The sequence below is a fragment of the Bactrocera dorsalis genome, chromosome 4 (assembly GCF_023373825.1).
Source record: "Bactrocera dorsalis isolate Fly_Bdor chromosome 4, ASM2337382v1, whole genome shotgun sequence".
In the NCBI taxonomy this organism is placed as follows: Eukaryota; Metazoa; Arthropoda; class Insecta; order Diptera; family Tephritidae; genus Bactrocera; species Bactrocera dorsalis.
The window spans coordinates 38,991,643-39,007,828 of NC_064306.1; the positions used below are offsets into that span (position 1 = coordinate 38,991,643).

The 16,186-nt window shown below is 36.0% G+C and overlaps 1 protein-coding gene across 1 annotated transcript in view; it reads left to right on the forward strand.

Moving 5' to 3' along the window:
* The window catches only part of LOC105221954 (uncharacterized), a 201,084-nt gene that overhangs the window by 29,293 nt on the left and 155,605 nt on the right, over positions 1 to 16,186 (forward strand). The gene's annotated exons all lie outside the window — the stretch shown is intronic.

Below are 16,186 nucleotides of genomic sequence, written 5' to 3' on the forward strand. Positions count from 1 at the left end.
GTCATTTCCGTAATATACGGTTTTTTGATTAAATTAAGTTAAAAAGAAGAAAACACGCTGACTTCGGTTGCACTGAAGCTAGAATACCTTTCACCGACTCAGCTCATCATGCCGATTATCATTTATGCCTGTGCATATATGTATACTAGAGTGTGTCATTCTGAGGCAACCTTTTTTTTCAACTGAAAAACAGGCTCAAAACTTTCGAAAATGTGTAAAAAAAAAAGTCACTCAAATGATGAGCTCTTAATATTAATATTAAGAGGTGCCTATTTCAAATTTTCTGTTTTCCATATAAATTATATGAAAAAAAAAATCATTTTTTTTTGTGTTGGTTATTGTGCGGAGGTTTTATATGTGCCCCGATAGCTGCCAGTAGGGATGATAAACTCGAGCCCCATTCTACTCCAAAATCAAGTTTTCTCGTGAAATAAGAGATTTGGCACACTCTAATGTATACATATATATTTTATAAGGTTACTTATAGGGGTACTGTACTCAAAGGATTTCTCAAACCTACTTTTTTATGCTTTTTGCACTATAATAATAGCAACATACTACTATGGTCAAAAAATAGTAAGACATTGATCATAATTTGAAAGTTTTTAATTTATTTTTGAAAATCTGATGTCAAATCTAAGTCGTTTCGCTCAAAGTAATTCACTTTGTCACTAATACACTTATGCCAACGTTTTTTTCCAATCCTCGAAATAGTTGTTAAAGTCAATTTCCGGAAAGCGCGTAGCGTAACCACTTCAATTGATTCAAAACGGTTTCCTTGAAGATTTCGTTTGAGTTTGTTGAACAGCCAGGAGTCTCAAATAGCGAATACGGTGATTGCGACACGATTGTCGTTGGAAATTTGTCGAAAAACTTAATGAAAATGAATGAATGAATGAAAAGAAAGTAGAATGCTAAGGTGCATTATCTTGATGCTGGAACCAAGAGTTGGCGGCCCATAATCCCGGCCTCTTTCTACGAATAGTTTCGCGAAAACGACGCATAGCACTCAAATGGTCTTCCATGCTGACAATTTGAACGATCGGCTTCGGCAAATCTTTGGCACGATCTTCGGGCGATTAATGGTTTGTTTCCGTGTCTAAAGCATAGATCAATAGCTAGTCGCTAGTAGTAATACTTTTCATGACATCGTGGTAGTCGGAAAGCATTGCTTCATAGACGTTAACACGCTGTTCTTCGAAAAAATTGAGAGATTTTGAGATTTTCTCAAGCCCAAATGATTTTCATAATGGTTTTCACTGAAACATCCGTTATTCCACCTATGGAAGTAAGCATATTTCTAAGCACCAAGTTCTTTACCAACGCGTTCTCGATTCTCTTTAAAAAATTTGTACCAATGAAAAATACTTGCTCGCTAAAGACAATTATCACTGAAAGCCTTTTCCAACATTCTGAACGTTTCGGCACCAGAAAACGTGAAAATCGCCGAATGAATTTTATGTATTTCAGAAAGGCTAGCGTAGACTAAATATTTATAATTATTTTTATATGACATTTGGCACAGATGACACTGACAGTCATAACAACTTAAAAAAATATTTCGACGGATGAGTTTTCGCGGAAAATTCAAACTAAAAAGTCTTACTACTTTCTGCTCGCAGCAGTATTTTGGTTTCGTCCAAAATGGATATGAGTCATCTGCTGTCTTTTTTTTGTATAAAATCTTTCGGGAAGTAATGAGTATTTTCAATCAATTATGCATGTTAAACAAATTCTTTCTTGTAATCTTCTCTTTGGATAATTCAATGGCTACATTTATAAGCGAAGGGACTTAAGTACTACATATTTATAACAAAGTCCATCAAAGTTTTCTATTTCCAATTGAATACATTCAACATGTCACATTCAACGTCATGTCGTCCCACCTGTTTCCACGCTTGAAAGCAACAACTGCTAAACCTCAACACTTGCTGAACTACACTTGAGGCTGAGAAATACAGCTAAGCACCCCTAGTAACGAACATGCGTATTTGCATCTTGAGCATTGTTGTGCATGTGACGTGGACTGCCCACATATCAAGATCGAAAAAAGATTAGTTTTGCAACGTGGGCTGTATTGTCGTCATTCACTACTGTAACACACATATGAATGTTTCTCAAATCGGAGTTACGTTTGATTAAAATGGGGCAAATTAAAGTTAAACAACTGATGAAACCTCAGAATATGATTATAATATAATGGGTAGTCGAAAAAGTCTTTTCGTATTTCTAATTAAATTTCGATTTATTTTTTTTTTATTTTTTTAACCATATATACATACTCGTATAATAATTAATTTCCTGCATAACGACGTTGTATGATTAGTGTTATCAGCGTTTAGTTTTAACAAGTGTGTGCCTCACCGTGAATAGATGATGCTGTATGTCGTCGATTGTGTCAAAATTTTAAGTCAATTGATCAGAATATTTTGGGCTATGCGGCGCTTTGCAAACCAATATAAAATTATTATTTGAAAGTATTGTTTATACACAGTAACAATAATTAAAGTTTAGTTCAATTTAATGCTCTTTAGTATTGAAAACAGCCACATTCACTCTAAGAGTTCCTTTCATTTATTCATCTCAATTTTATAGCAAATTCAGTATACCATATTTTCTCTATGACGCTGACTCTAAACGTCAAGTATAGTATTCACCATATTGTCCGTCAAATCTATAAAAAATCAATTGCAGTATGTATAATGTGTATATATACATATAAACTGTATCTATATTCGTTTCCTGCCTACATACATATGTATAATAATAACTTCCTACCTTCTTACCCACATATGTATATACGAAGCAATCAATACCCTGGCGCGTCATTGTAAATGTCTATAAAAATGCTATTTTTAGCACTTCATTGTACGAATATTTCGTGTGTTCTATTATAAATGGACTGTATGCGCGTGGCTTTGTGATATATCTAAATTTCCTTTTGCCTGTTTTGGCGTAGCTTCATTTCAATCACAAAAGGCATAACTATTTCGCTCTCAGAGTGCAGATATGTATAATCTATACATATAAATATACACATACATATATGTGTATAAACATTTTGTATGGATATACATATATGTATATGTATATGTATATGTACAGTAGTAACATTATATTTATAAGTTGTAATTAAGTAAATAGGAAATATTGAGCAGGCTTCCGGCAAATACTCGAAAATATTTTTGCTGATATACATTATGTTGCTGAAGCACTTAGCACAATTACAACTAATTTTAAGGTCGATCTGTCTACTCAATAATCTTATTAAAGCTGCGTTTTGGCCTGGATTGGATTATATAGTTTAACTATATATAAATATACTTTACGAATTTGGATCTTCGCTGTAGGTGAATACCTTGAGGAACTCGCGAAAACGCATTTCTCTGGTACTCAAAAATCGTACAGAAGATACATACTGAGTTACTTGCAAATACAACAAAATACATATAGCGCTATCCTAAACCAGCTTAACCTTAATAAATTGAATCACACCGTCCAAAGTTTACTTTTAATAGTCATTTTCGGTAAAGGTTGCTCTTTAGACGCGAATGGAGGAGGTTTGTATGGTTTATTATCACAATCTATACCGACTAATTGGACTGCGGAATATGGAAACTTTTCCTCATTATCTGTGGATGCCCAGCTCTATTACAAACCCGACACAGAATACTTGGTGAGAACCCCACTCCCGATCGTGACCAAGTTCGAAACTAAAGCGACACATTAACAACGAACAGGCATAACCTGCTAAAACAAGCAGTAGTACATAAACTTTCTGGACTACTAGTAAGAATTTGAGTTCTACACCTCTTGATTACAAGACATTTAAAATGTGAACTTTTTCGAGTTTTAGCATATTAAAAGTTAGGTTAGGAAAAGGTAGATTAGATGGCTAATCAAAGATCCTTTATGAAGCCGTACAATGGAGGAACTTCAAATTTATAAATTAACAAAACGACCTTCCAACAGTCAAGAAGGAAGTGTTGAGTTGTTACCACCTGTTTCCAACTCGTCTTCTTCCGCACAACTGTTAAAAGCTCCACAGCTAAGAAGAGGCTTGCCTTACTGAGGACAAAAAGATCACGATCAAAAGATTATCAGCGCATGTACAGATAGGAGCCCAGCGCTGACCAAGCTTCAAAGCCCAGCTATCTAATAGCGGTTCTAGGTTATGACAAAGACACTCATTGCTTTTTATAGCGAGAGTAGGCACTTCTCGACCAACCCCGAATACAATGTTATTGACTGCAAGGCAATGCCCCTCTGCTATTTGAGTGAATGGCCATTTCTCTGAAGGAAGTTGCATTCTGTAGCAGTAGATCTGCTGCTACCTTAATGGCTTCAACCTCGGCTTAGAAGATACTGCAATGGTCATGAAGTCTGAAACTGAAGTTGGTAGAGAGCTTCTAACAGTAAAGCCATCCAGCAATCTTCTAATCAAGCTTGGATCCATCTGTAAAGAAGCTCACTGCATCTCTCCTGCAACGGCTTCTTCCCACTCACATATCTCTCGTCGGTATATGGGCAGAGAAGAAGGCGCCAGAGTTCTTTTTGGCGACACCGAGGTCCAAGTGATCAGGTATGAAGTCAAAGTGTGTGAAAATATCTAAGTGTTCAAACGTCACAGTTGCAGAATGACGTGTAGTTAAAGGCTTTTTTTCAAATTTATCAACTGAAGTAATATGGAATTTTGATGAATATTTCATCTCTCGAATTGGCCAAATATTGATAGAAAGAATTAAATACTTATATTCCCACCTAGAGAGTGGATGATGTTAAATAAAATTGATATACCTTGTAAACTTTTCTGTCAAAAAGCCCCAACAATGCACTCGAGGTAGTAAAGGCGACGTGATTCCTTACATATGCCGTTATTTCGCTGACGTTGCTCATTCCTCTTGCCAGTTGACCATTAGGCACGAACCTTCGCTGGCTATACTTTTTATCCAAAATTATATCAATTCTCAATGGCACTCATATATATTTAATATAACTCGTATTCCTTTGAGCATAATGCTCCTTTCACTGCTGTTATATTCTCGCTCTTTTATTGCATTCTCACCATTATTATATCATATGTAGAACTCTACATTAGATTTCAGTACGATGCTCGTTTGCATTTGTTCAACGTATGCAGCAGCAGCAAGTTTTATTGCCATTAGAAAATGCAAGATATTACTCATAACTGCAGCGTTTATGCAGCAGCTGCTGAGAAATCTTTTGCTTAAAATGCAATCCAAATGATTTATTACTACGGAAAAGCAGCTGCACTAAAGGGAAGCACGAATATGGCTTGGTGTATGTGTATGTGTGTGTGTGAAAGAAGGCCGTAAGCTATTTTAAATATGTATTTATGCATTTATTATATTTATATTTTATTTTGAGCATTAACTTGAAATGATGGTTATTGGATAAACATTTCTTTCTTTAAAATTATTTAAGGTTGGAAAATTTAAACGTTTAAGGTTTTTACAGTATTTCTGCATAATTTAAATACTTTTCTTTAAAAATTGTCATCTCTGTCACGTGTTTATAATGCGTTGTGGATATTGTTAGCTGTTTTTAGTTGCTTAGCGTTCCCTCGTCAACGCATCACTCAGCCACAGCTACTCAAGTTGGTCACTAGAGAGATTACTTGTCTGTATGTATATACATACATATTATATTATATATACATATGTATTATATTTTATATATATGCATACTTTTGTTTGTGTTTATGTGCAAGCTCAAGCATATACTGATCGTTATTCTGTTAAATCTCAAGTGTGCGAGGCAAACGTCCTTCTCAGGTTTGCTTGCGTGCGCACAGAAGTATGCTTCTGCTGTGAATGCAATGACTACTCAAGGTTTTCACAATGCGTAGATGTGTTTGTATACCTACACAAATAAGCTCGTAGGGTAAGAAGAAAGTTTCGCGTACTCATATTTGTGTCAGGCATTTGAAGACTTGAAATATATGTAGAAATAAAGCAATTTATTGTTATTTATGTATGAGTTTTGGCTGGTTTGGTGGAATGCTCTGAAATTTAGTTTCAATATGAAAAGCTTTTTCCTAATAACCTGACTAATTTATTTTCTTTTTTTTTATATTTATTTTACACTATAGGTTTTTTCTTTAGAAGTGAAATAAATTTAAATAATTATTTCACTTATATATTGGGTAGTCGAAAAAGTCTTTTCGTATTTCTAATCAAACTTCAACTTATTTTTTTTATATTTATAACGAACTTTAATGAACCAAATATGTACCATTTTGGTCGACCACTTTTTGCCATTTTTCCGCTATAAACATTATTCCATTAGTGTAAAACTTTTCTGGTTTCTCGGCGAAAAACTTCGACAGGTAATTTTCACAGGCTTCTCTTTAAGCCAACTTTGCTCCATTAAGGAAGTTCTGCATTGACCGAAACGAATGGTGGTCTGATGGTGCAAGGTCAGCGCTATATGGTGGATGCATCAAAACTTCCCAGCCGAGCTCTCTCAGTTTTTGCCGAGTCATCAAAGATGTGTGTGGTCTAGCGTTGTTCTGGCGGAAGACGAAGCTCTTTCTGTTGATCAGTTCTGGCCGGTTTTTTGCGATTGCTTACTTCAATCTCATTAGTTGTTGACAGTAAAATGTAGGATCAATCATTGGACCAGGCTAGAGCAGCTCATTGTGGATGATTCCTTTTCAATTCCACCAAACACTCATCATCATTTTTCGGGACGTCAATCCTGTCTTTGCGGCCATTTTTTGAGCTTCACCACGCTTAGACCATGATCCTTTTTGCACATTATTGTCGCATTTGATCCACTTATCGTCTCCTGTTGCCATTCGCTTCAGAAAGGGTTCGATTTCATTTCGTTTCAGCAAAGAATCGCAGATGTTAATTCGGTCCATAAAATTTTTCACAGACAATTCATGTGGTACCCAAACTTCGAGCTCATTTTTGTATCCAGCCTTTTTTTAAATGGTTCAAAACTGTTTGATGATGAATATTAAGTTTCTTAGCGATGTCATGGCTGCTTATGTTTTCAATGATACGTCGACCAGAGCGTAGCATTTTTCGCAACTTTATGGACTCAATTACTCTCCCCTCAAATACCATATGCACTGCTTTCAAGTAACCTACATGTATATTATAAATATTCAAATATAACCTTATATTTTTGCAGTAAATTGTCATTATTTGCTTTTGAACTTTTACTTCAATTACACAATCTTCTAAAACCAATATTTTAGCACACACACATTCTCACATTAGAACATACGCTCCACACATGTCTTGCCAATTGTTTTAGGAATAACTCGTTGCCCTTCAGCCAGTTGAATTCCACAATGCCGCCATGTCTTTGCAACTCAATTTTGAGGGCAGCATTCTGCTCCTTTGCTAACTCTGTTTTTAAATGCATTTGCTCCTGTGTGTGTGTGTTTATGCAAAGTTGCTTACATATGCACACATTTTTATCTCTTGATATTTTATGACATAAGTTTATTTTAAACTTTTGTCTCCTTTTGAGCATTCAAACCAGCAGCAAAAGTTTTGTTTTTGTTTTTCCTTCTGTTTTCTGTGTTTTTTTCTTTGTTTTTATTTTGGTTGTGGAATTGTGTTATTTTGCCCGCATGTCTGGCTCTCGAGTTATTGTGTCATTGTTCATGCTAACCTAACTTTCTCTTCATTTCATACATTTATAATTTTGCTAACGATTTTTTGCCACCTTGTTTACGAAGGCAACATACATTTGAAAGTTTCTTCTTGTTTTGCTGTGTTTTTAAACTTTTTTAATTAAGTTGAAGGGAAAATACCTGGTTGAAAATATTTTGCAGCACATAAGTTGTGACAAAGTTTCTGCTTTGTATGCAAATTTTTATCAAAATTCTTTATGCGCAATAATTCTGAGAAGACTTGCAGTTATCGGCTCAACATGTTGTCTTTAATGTGCTGCCTTCATTTCTTTTGATTTTATCAAATGTGAATTGTTAGAAAATATTGCTTTGATTATTATAAGAGACATATTTGATTTTTCAGAAATTGCTAAGAAGAATAAATTTAAGGCTTTCTTTAACAATATCAAAATCTGTTGGTGCCTGATTCATGTATATTTGTACTACTGATCTGGTTTGATAGGCTTTTATTCTTCGAATTTCTATTTTTTTAGAATAATTTTTTGTTATGGGCTTATTGTTTACATTACTATCTTACGAATAGATATAGAAATTCATGGATCTTTCTCCTACTTAGCATCATAGGGGGCTATAAAATTTTATTATTTATCGCGGGCGATTTTAAATGTTTTACTGTTTGGGACATTTCTTTTATATTTTAATTCCCATTTTAAATGAAGCTCCAAGTAGTTATTCTAGACGAGCCAGGGGATCTCTGTTGATGTGGCGAATAAAGAAAAAACCCCTTCTGGTCGACTCTTCAACAAGGCTCGTAGATGTTAGGCAACTAACGATTGGGTTGTGGACACGGCAGAACTCGCTAGACGAATTTGAAATAAAGAAAGTCAAGTGGTTTTTGTGTACAGCCTTTTACGAAGAAGTGGTAGTGTGTCATGCATATTTAAGGTTGCTATGTAGCTTGAGTCTGAGAAGTGTAAATACACTTAAGCTGCTTAAGACGCTCACTTTCCGAGCCATCATTCCCATAGAATAGTACCTCACGGGATGCTTGAGATAGACTGCACTGCTTTTCTAACTTTCTGAATGAACGTATCTGACAAAGGCGATCAACTCATTCAACCCATTGAAGCCCCTTAGTCCGAATGTTATTATACGCTGCAACAGCAGCAAATTACGTTAGATTGGCATATATTGCTGGGACTTGAAGGCAGGTTAAGGTTGCGTTTATTCCCAAAGCCATTAAGAGATCGTATATGTCAGCCAAGGATTTTAGATCCAACAGTCTCTCCTCTTTCTTATTGAAACCGTTCGAGAGACTGCAGTTAAGAGGTAGTATTTCAAGAAATCTCATATCTATAGCAAAGGCATTTGCTCTATGCAGATGATAAGGTTACACTGCCTTTACTTTCCGTCCCGTCACCATCTCTAACATGGATTTATGGTCACGCACAAAGCAAAATTCTCAAATGAAGTTGAGAATTGAGACGAGATTCAGATACAATCACCTTTAACCGTATCGACTGGAATCTTCAAGGCAGCTGACGGTAAGACTGTACCACTTCTACTTGGAGAAGAAATTTGGACATTCGCATGTCTATGGTCTAAAAAAGTCTGAGTCCGATCAAGGGGCTAGCCCAAGATCGAAATAAATGCAGCCATATTATGCAATATATACATATATGTTATTATAGGATCGATACTTCGTACTTCTCTAAAAGTCAGCCGCTCAGATAAGATTTCAAATATGTTGCAATACAGGATCCGGCACTCGAAGTATTACCAACTTCAGACCGTTCGCGCAGCTGTCGCACTGGAATCAGCTGTTTATAAATTTGCTGAATGACAGTTCGGCGGCTGAAAAACAACGTTCCGAACTTCATTACGACCACACAATGGCTCTGAATTCACCAGATGCGAATGCAATGGATTATTCTCTTTGGGCCATTTTGAAGAGCAAGGTCCGAAGTAAAAAATACACCAGTCTCGAGATGCTGAAGAAAGCCATTGTCCGTGAGTGGGCCAAAATACCGGCAAGTCACATTCGGGCAGCTTGCAATTCGTTTTTTGACCGTCTCAAGGCCATAGTTAAGGCAAAAGGTGGTCATATCGAGCAAAAGTGAATTGGTCCTGAATTTATGATTATTTTCACACATTTTGTACTTTAAAATAAATAAAAATAATTTTCCAAACGGAATTTATGGCTTTTTAATTGGCACTTCGAGTGCCGGACTCTGTAACCTGCAGCACTGTAAACGATGCGGGGCCATTTAAGACAAATAAATATTTTCGTTGTTCTTTGCTTCATCAAAATTTTTCAAGTCGTTGAATCAAACACATTTCTTAAACGTAACCGATTCTCCGTCCTTTGATAGGAGTTCGCACTTTAAGAGAAGCGCAGTTAAAAGCTATTTTGTACTTAAGTACATTCTCTATAATTCAACTTAAATACGCGCAGTTCAAGAGACACATATATTTGCCTCAAAAATCTTATATGCTCTCTCTAAATACATATTGGGAATATACTTTGGATAAATTACTCTAAGGCACTGTAATTAAAACTTGAAATGAATTGCACGCTTCAATGTCACTGCTCGTGTCAGACGCAATTTGTATGTATGTATTGAATTCAAACGGATACTTAAATTCGCCGCACATATACTGGATATATATGCACATACTAAGGTGGTACCGAAATGAAGTTTTTTGTATGAGCATAAATATTGCAGAGACTGATGGATCCACGCGGACTTGTTGGGTGGCAAAACCTATTCCAAAATCAGATAATGATTGTTTGATATTAATAAAATATTGTAAAAAATTTGTAGGAAAAAGTAAATGTGCGAAGTAGTTAGAATAGATCGATTCATACAATCTGGTATTGTCATAAAATCAGGGAGAAAGAAAAAGTTTTTCTTAAAAAAGAGTTTGGAGGCGAATGAATCTGAACTTTTGTGCACGACCTCAACAAGAAACTTCTCACTTGTCAGAACTGTCAACAATGGACAACTGTGGCACAAAGCTACCATACGACTGTCCGACTAAACTCAAGTTCTCTTAGGGAAAACTTTTTTTTTGTCAAGGTATCTGCAAGAAATTAGTCATTTATTATTATCAAAATCTCGCTACATTATTCAAATATGTTGTTCAGATCGGGCCACTATAGCTTATAACTAACATTTGAATTGGTAAAAATCAGAATAAAGATAACTCGTCTCGTCATTTTGTGCTATAAAATATACACCTGTGGAGGAAGGTTCTTAGAAGCAACCGAAGTTAACCTTTTTTGTTTTCCCTACTTAAGAACCATCCTAATAGAAATGTACATAATAACGAAAAAAAAAAAAAATATTTTAAAGAAAATAACTTAATTTCGTATTTTACTGTTTATGTAAGAGTACATTAAGTACACTCTCGAAGCAAGCAGAGACAGTGTGCGGATAAACTAAAGATATACACACACTTACATAAGTGACAGACCAACACTACGTAAATATTAAATATCAGTAAATTTTCCTATGTATGCATGAAAGCAAGTAAATGAAAGCGAGGAAATGATTCCTGCAATGCTGGCGCTTTCATCGTCATTACATTCGCCGCCAGTCAGACAGGACACCATAATTAACCGTCGTTCGTATGAGACGTCAGCAGCAGCGCGAGACATTCTTAAGTACAGTGAATTTAAGACTGGCAAATAATGTTGGCCAACTCCAGCAGATACTCTCCACATACATATACACATACACATACATATACACACACACTTGTGTATTTATAAAAGCAAATTCCTGATGAAGACAGGCTAATTATAAGCGAACACAGAATGCTGTGGTGAAAGTTTCCATTATATTGTTCCGGAGAAATCTCTTAAACGCAGCTAGTGGGGGTGACTCTTGACAGTAATGAGTTTTGTGAGCAACCACACACACACATTCACACATAATTTTAGGTTTACTTTTGTGTATGCGTTTGACGTTGAAGGAAATTTATGATTTTAGCATTATGAGAGTCTTAGGCACTTGCTGAGTGCAAGCCACAAGCAGTCTTATAAATACAGAGCATGCTTTAATTTTACGTTTCTATTGATTTTAGTGAAAGTTGCAAATAATTGGAAAATAACCACTTTTTCTATAGGTGTTGTCTAAATAGGTGGTCCATGAAGAAAATATTATTATTATTTTTTTAAATAAAAATATTTTACAGCGCTCTCTGACTGAGTATTAAACACAAAGCTATTCGTACTAATTCTCAGAGTATGGTCATGTCTGCGTAATACAAGAACGTTCCTAAAATGCTGAAAGTTTTGGATAAACTTAGGTTTACTTTTCGAAGTAGTCTCCCTCTAAAACTCTATTTATTTAAAATACCAATGTTCCAACTTTCTTAATCCGTCAGAAAAGTATATTTTCTAAAGGTCTGAAGACATAAATTTTGTATAGTCGGAAAAGTATTACCGTATTTCTAAATAAACTTCAACTTTTTTTATATTTGTAACTTTAATGAACCAAATATGTACCATTTTGGTAGACCATTTTTTGGCATTTTTCCGCTAGAGACATTATTCGATCAGTGTAAAACTTTTCTGGTTTCTCGGCGAAAAACTGTGACAAGTAATTTTCACAGGTTTTTCTTGAAGCCAACTTCACTCCATTAAGGGAGTTCTACATTGTAAATGGTAGTCCGACGGTTCAAGATCAGGGCTATACGGTGGATGCATCAAAACTTCCCAGCCAAGCTCTCTCAGTTTTTACCGAGTCATCAAAGATGTGTGTGGTCTAGCGTTGTCCTGATGGAACACGAAGCCTTTTCTGTTGATCAGTTCTGGCCATTTTTTTCTATTACTTGTTTCAATCTCATCAGTTGTTGACAGTAAATGTAGAATCAACCAGGGTGAAGCAGCTCATAGTGTTTGATTCCTCTCCAATCCCTCCAAACACTCAGCATATTCTTTCGATGCGCCATCCTGGCTTTGCAACCATTTGTTGAGCTTCACCACGTTAGGACCATGATCTTTTTCGCACATTTTGGTCGTATTTCATCCACTTTTCGTCTCCTGTTACCATTCGCTTCGGAAATGGTTCGATTCCATTTCGTTTCAGCAAAGAATCACAGATGCTAATTCGGTCCATTAAATTTTCCACAGACAATTCACATGGTACCCAAACATCGAGCTTATTTTTGCAGCCAGCCTTTTTTAAATGGTTCAAAACTGTTTGATGATGAATGTTAAGTTTCTTAGCGATGTCATGGTCAATCTTTTCCATAATTTCATCGACTTTTTCAACAATAGCTCGACCGGAGCGAGTTCCATCTTTCACATTGAAATTTCTAGAAAGGCAACGAGCGAACCATTGTTGTGCTACACAAACTGATACAGCATCGTCTCCGTAAACTTCGCAAAATTTCATTTGGCTTGCGTTTTTTATAGAAAAATTTCAAAATATAGCGATTTTTTTGCTATTTTCACTCATTTTTGAACAGCTGTAACATTTTTTCAACTTCCCCGAATTTAATTTTTTTTGATTAAATGAAGCTTAAAATCTCACCTTTTCAACACTATATGGTGTGAAACAATGTGATTGGTAGTACTGAAAATATAACTTATATGACAAAATACGAAAATACTTTTTCGACTACCTAATATATCCTCATTCTACTCAAGTTTCTGTCAGATACGAATTTCGAAACAAAATGTGGTGACGTGGGAAGTAGCTGGTAGGCTAATTCGAACAATATGTGAGCCGATGCATTGCTGTGGTGGAAAGAACGCATTTTTAAATAGCGGGAATTTTTTCCGCCTTTTAATTCCAAAAATCGGTGTTTGTCACTTTTTCGACTGATAGTTTTCACTTCCATCAGGAGTGCTTTAGAAATGCGTTTAAAAAGCGTCAAACAATGCTGGGAGGTTGTCTCACGGAGACTTTCGTCACATTATCCTTCGGGGTAATGATGCGTAGGGCGACTCTGTTAACTCGTTTAACCACTTGGTAACGATCTGGATCGAAGAAGCAGAGTAATCGATCAGAAAGTGCTGTTGTTCGCCTGTCTTTAAATACACGAAATAGTCCCTCAATTTATCAGATATCGCTGTCAAATGTTGTACGCATTCTTTCCTTCACAAGAAGCTGCTTATTTGTTGGAACCAACTTTTTCGGAGTACTATAAGATGCAGCTGCCATATAAACTCATCGGTCAAAATGAAGTTCTTGTATAGAAAACTCTTCTATTTAGTGAAATATCTTCACGAAATTTATCATGCTTTATTGCCCAGAATAGCGGTATACTCTCCAAGCAAATTTTTCAGATCGGACTGCTATAGCATATAGCTGCCATACAAACTGAACGGTCATAATCAAGTTAAGGATTTGTTTATAAGCTACCCTGCTACCACACATACATTAAACAAATGAAGTTTCTGCCATTAAAACAATCCTACAAATTACAAAAACAAAAACCTGACTCTTCAATTAAATTAATAGAAAATCAGGAAACACGAGGCCAAATCATAAATTGTGCGCCTCCATTTCAACGTCAAAGGAAAACAATCAATGCATAAAATAATATAATTGAACCGATATGCAAACGCACACATACATACATATACACAAATACGACGCAGAGGAAATAGCCCTGCCATTAAGTTAACACGCACATGCATATGCACAGCAATCCCGAACATATGCAGCCGTGTAGCGGTGTATGTGGAGCGAAATAATTTGTGGAGATTCCTACGCGGACACAAACACAGCAACTACCAATTTTATCACGTTGCCTGCCATTTACATACAAATAACACGTGTACGCACACACATACATATGCACAATCGTAAAATACGGTAACGGTGAAAGCCATGGCTGGCGAGCAGAGCGCGCCATAAAACGGAAACGCCAAAGTGAGAAATGGCTCAACGACGGATTTTTCCATTAATTCAAGTGCTCAGCGGCATTCGTACTCGTACGGCAGCGTAGCATACTTTCAGGTGCACAACTTTCATTTTGTTTTTGTTTTCGCCACTATTTTTGTACATTTGCAAGTTAATAGTGTCAATGGGCAGGCATGAATGGCGCATGTAGCATGTCGAAGGACAAACATACAATTACAATATTGCCAGACTCGTTGAGAAAACACCGGCACTAAACATGTATGAGGGTGTACTACATACCTCTGCATGTATGGGTATGTGTTTGTTGTTGGTATAGCTAGGTAGCACATTCATTTGTTCTAGCTGTCACTGGCCATCCGCCGCAAAGTAAGCAATCTCGTGTAGAGCATTTATGTGCTTGTCGCGCTCAAGTAAAAGTCTGCCCCGGCGCGGGTGGGTGTGTGTGTGCATGTGCGCTCGTCGTGTTAAGTTGGAAATCCACCAGCGCCAACGGAAGTAAGTGCCGGTACAAATAAAGCGCTAAGCGCTTAGGTGCCACTAATGGCAAAACGCAGCGTGACAATGTTGGCCGACTAATGCTTTTACTATCTGCAAACACATGCATTCACACAAACACACACACACATGTGCATAAGAAATTGTAGGTGCTCAGAAGGAAGTAAGTGCGGTATTTATCTTTTCCTCGAGTTGTAGAAACCAATATATGGAAGCATATCTTTTGTATGCATTTCTAGTATGTAGGTATATAAAAAATTTGTGTGTTGGCATATACTTGTATGTTATCATTGTGTTATAGCTCACATTCGCTAGGTTGTAAGCTTTCAAAAATATATGCTTTGCTATTTACTGAAAAAGTCAAATATTATTTGAAAGTTATATTAAACAGATTGTTTTTGCACATATTTTAGTATATAATTATCAGAAATTAAATGTATTTACTTGTATAAAAATAGTGGACTTAATACTTTGTACGCCTTCCTTGAACTTTAATAACGGCTCTCTCGGTAAGTGAAGAGCTTATTTGATTCTATTCCTCTTTCAGAACTGTGACCTGAAGTCCGGGCTTTGAGGAAGATAGGGAACCACATGCCTTATATTATAAAGGAGCCATTTTTTAATAATATATCAAGAAATTTGTGGGTCATTGTCGCGAACGAGAGATAGACTTTTATTTAGTCCGTATTTTGCTCCGTTTAGAAAAATATTTCTTTTAAAATATTTAAACATTTAATTGTATTCATAATGCCATCGACAATGGCCAATTCTCCCAACTCCAGCTGCCCGCATTATACTCCACACTATAACACTGTCGCCATCATGCTTCACTGTACGGCTTACATTTTTCAATGAAGAGATGTATCATTTCTATGAAACGACGTCCATCTGAACCCCAAATATTAAATTTTGACTCGTCGGCAAAATGAGTTCTAAAAGTTAAGGAACTTATCTTAATACAATTTAGCATACTTAAGCCTTTTAGAAATATTACCAGGTTGTTCAATTAGTTTTGCGTTTGATAAGAGAAACAGAATTTGATGATTCAAAATACACTTTATTATTCAGTGTAATCGCCCTGAACATTAAGGGGTTATATACACTTGTGTAGGTTGGAAAAATCGATATTTTTTTATTGCATTTTCTTAAAGTATATCCCTTTAAGATTATTTCTTGTAAATTTCATAGAGATCTGAGC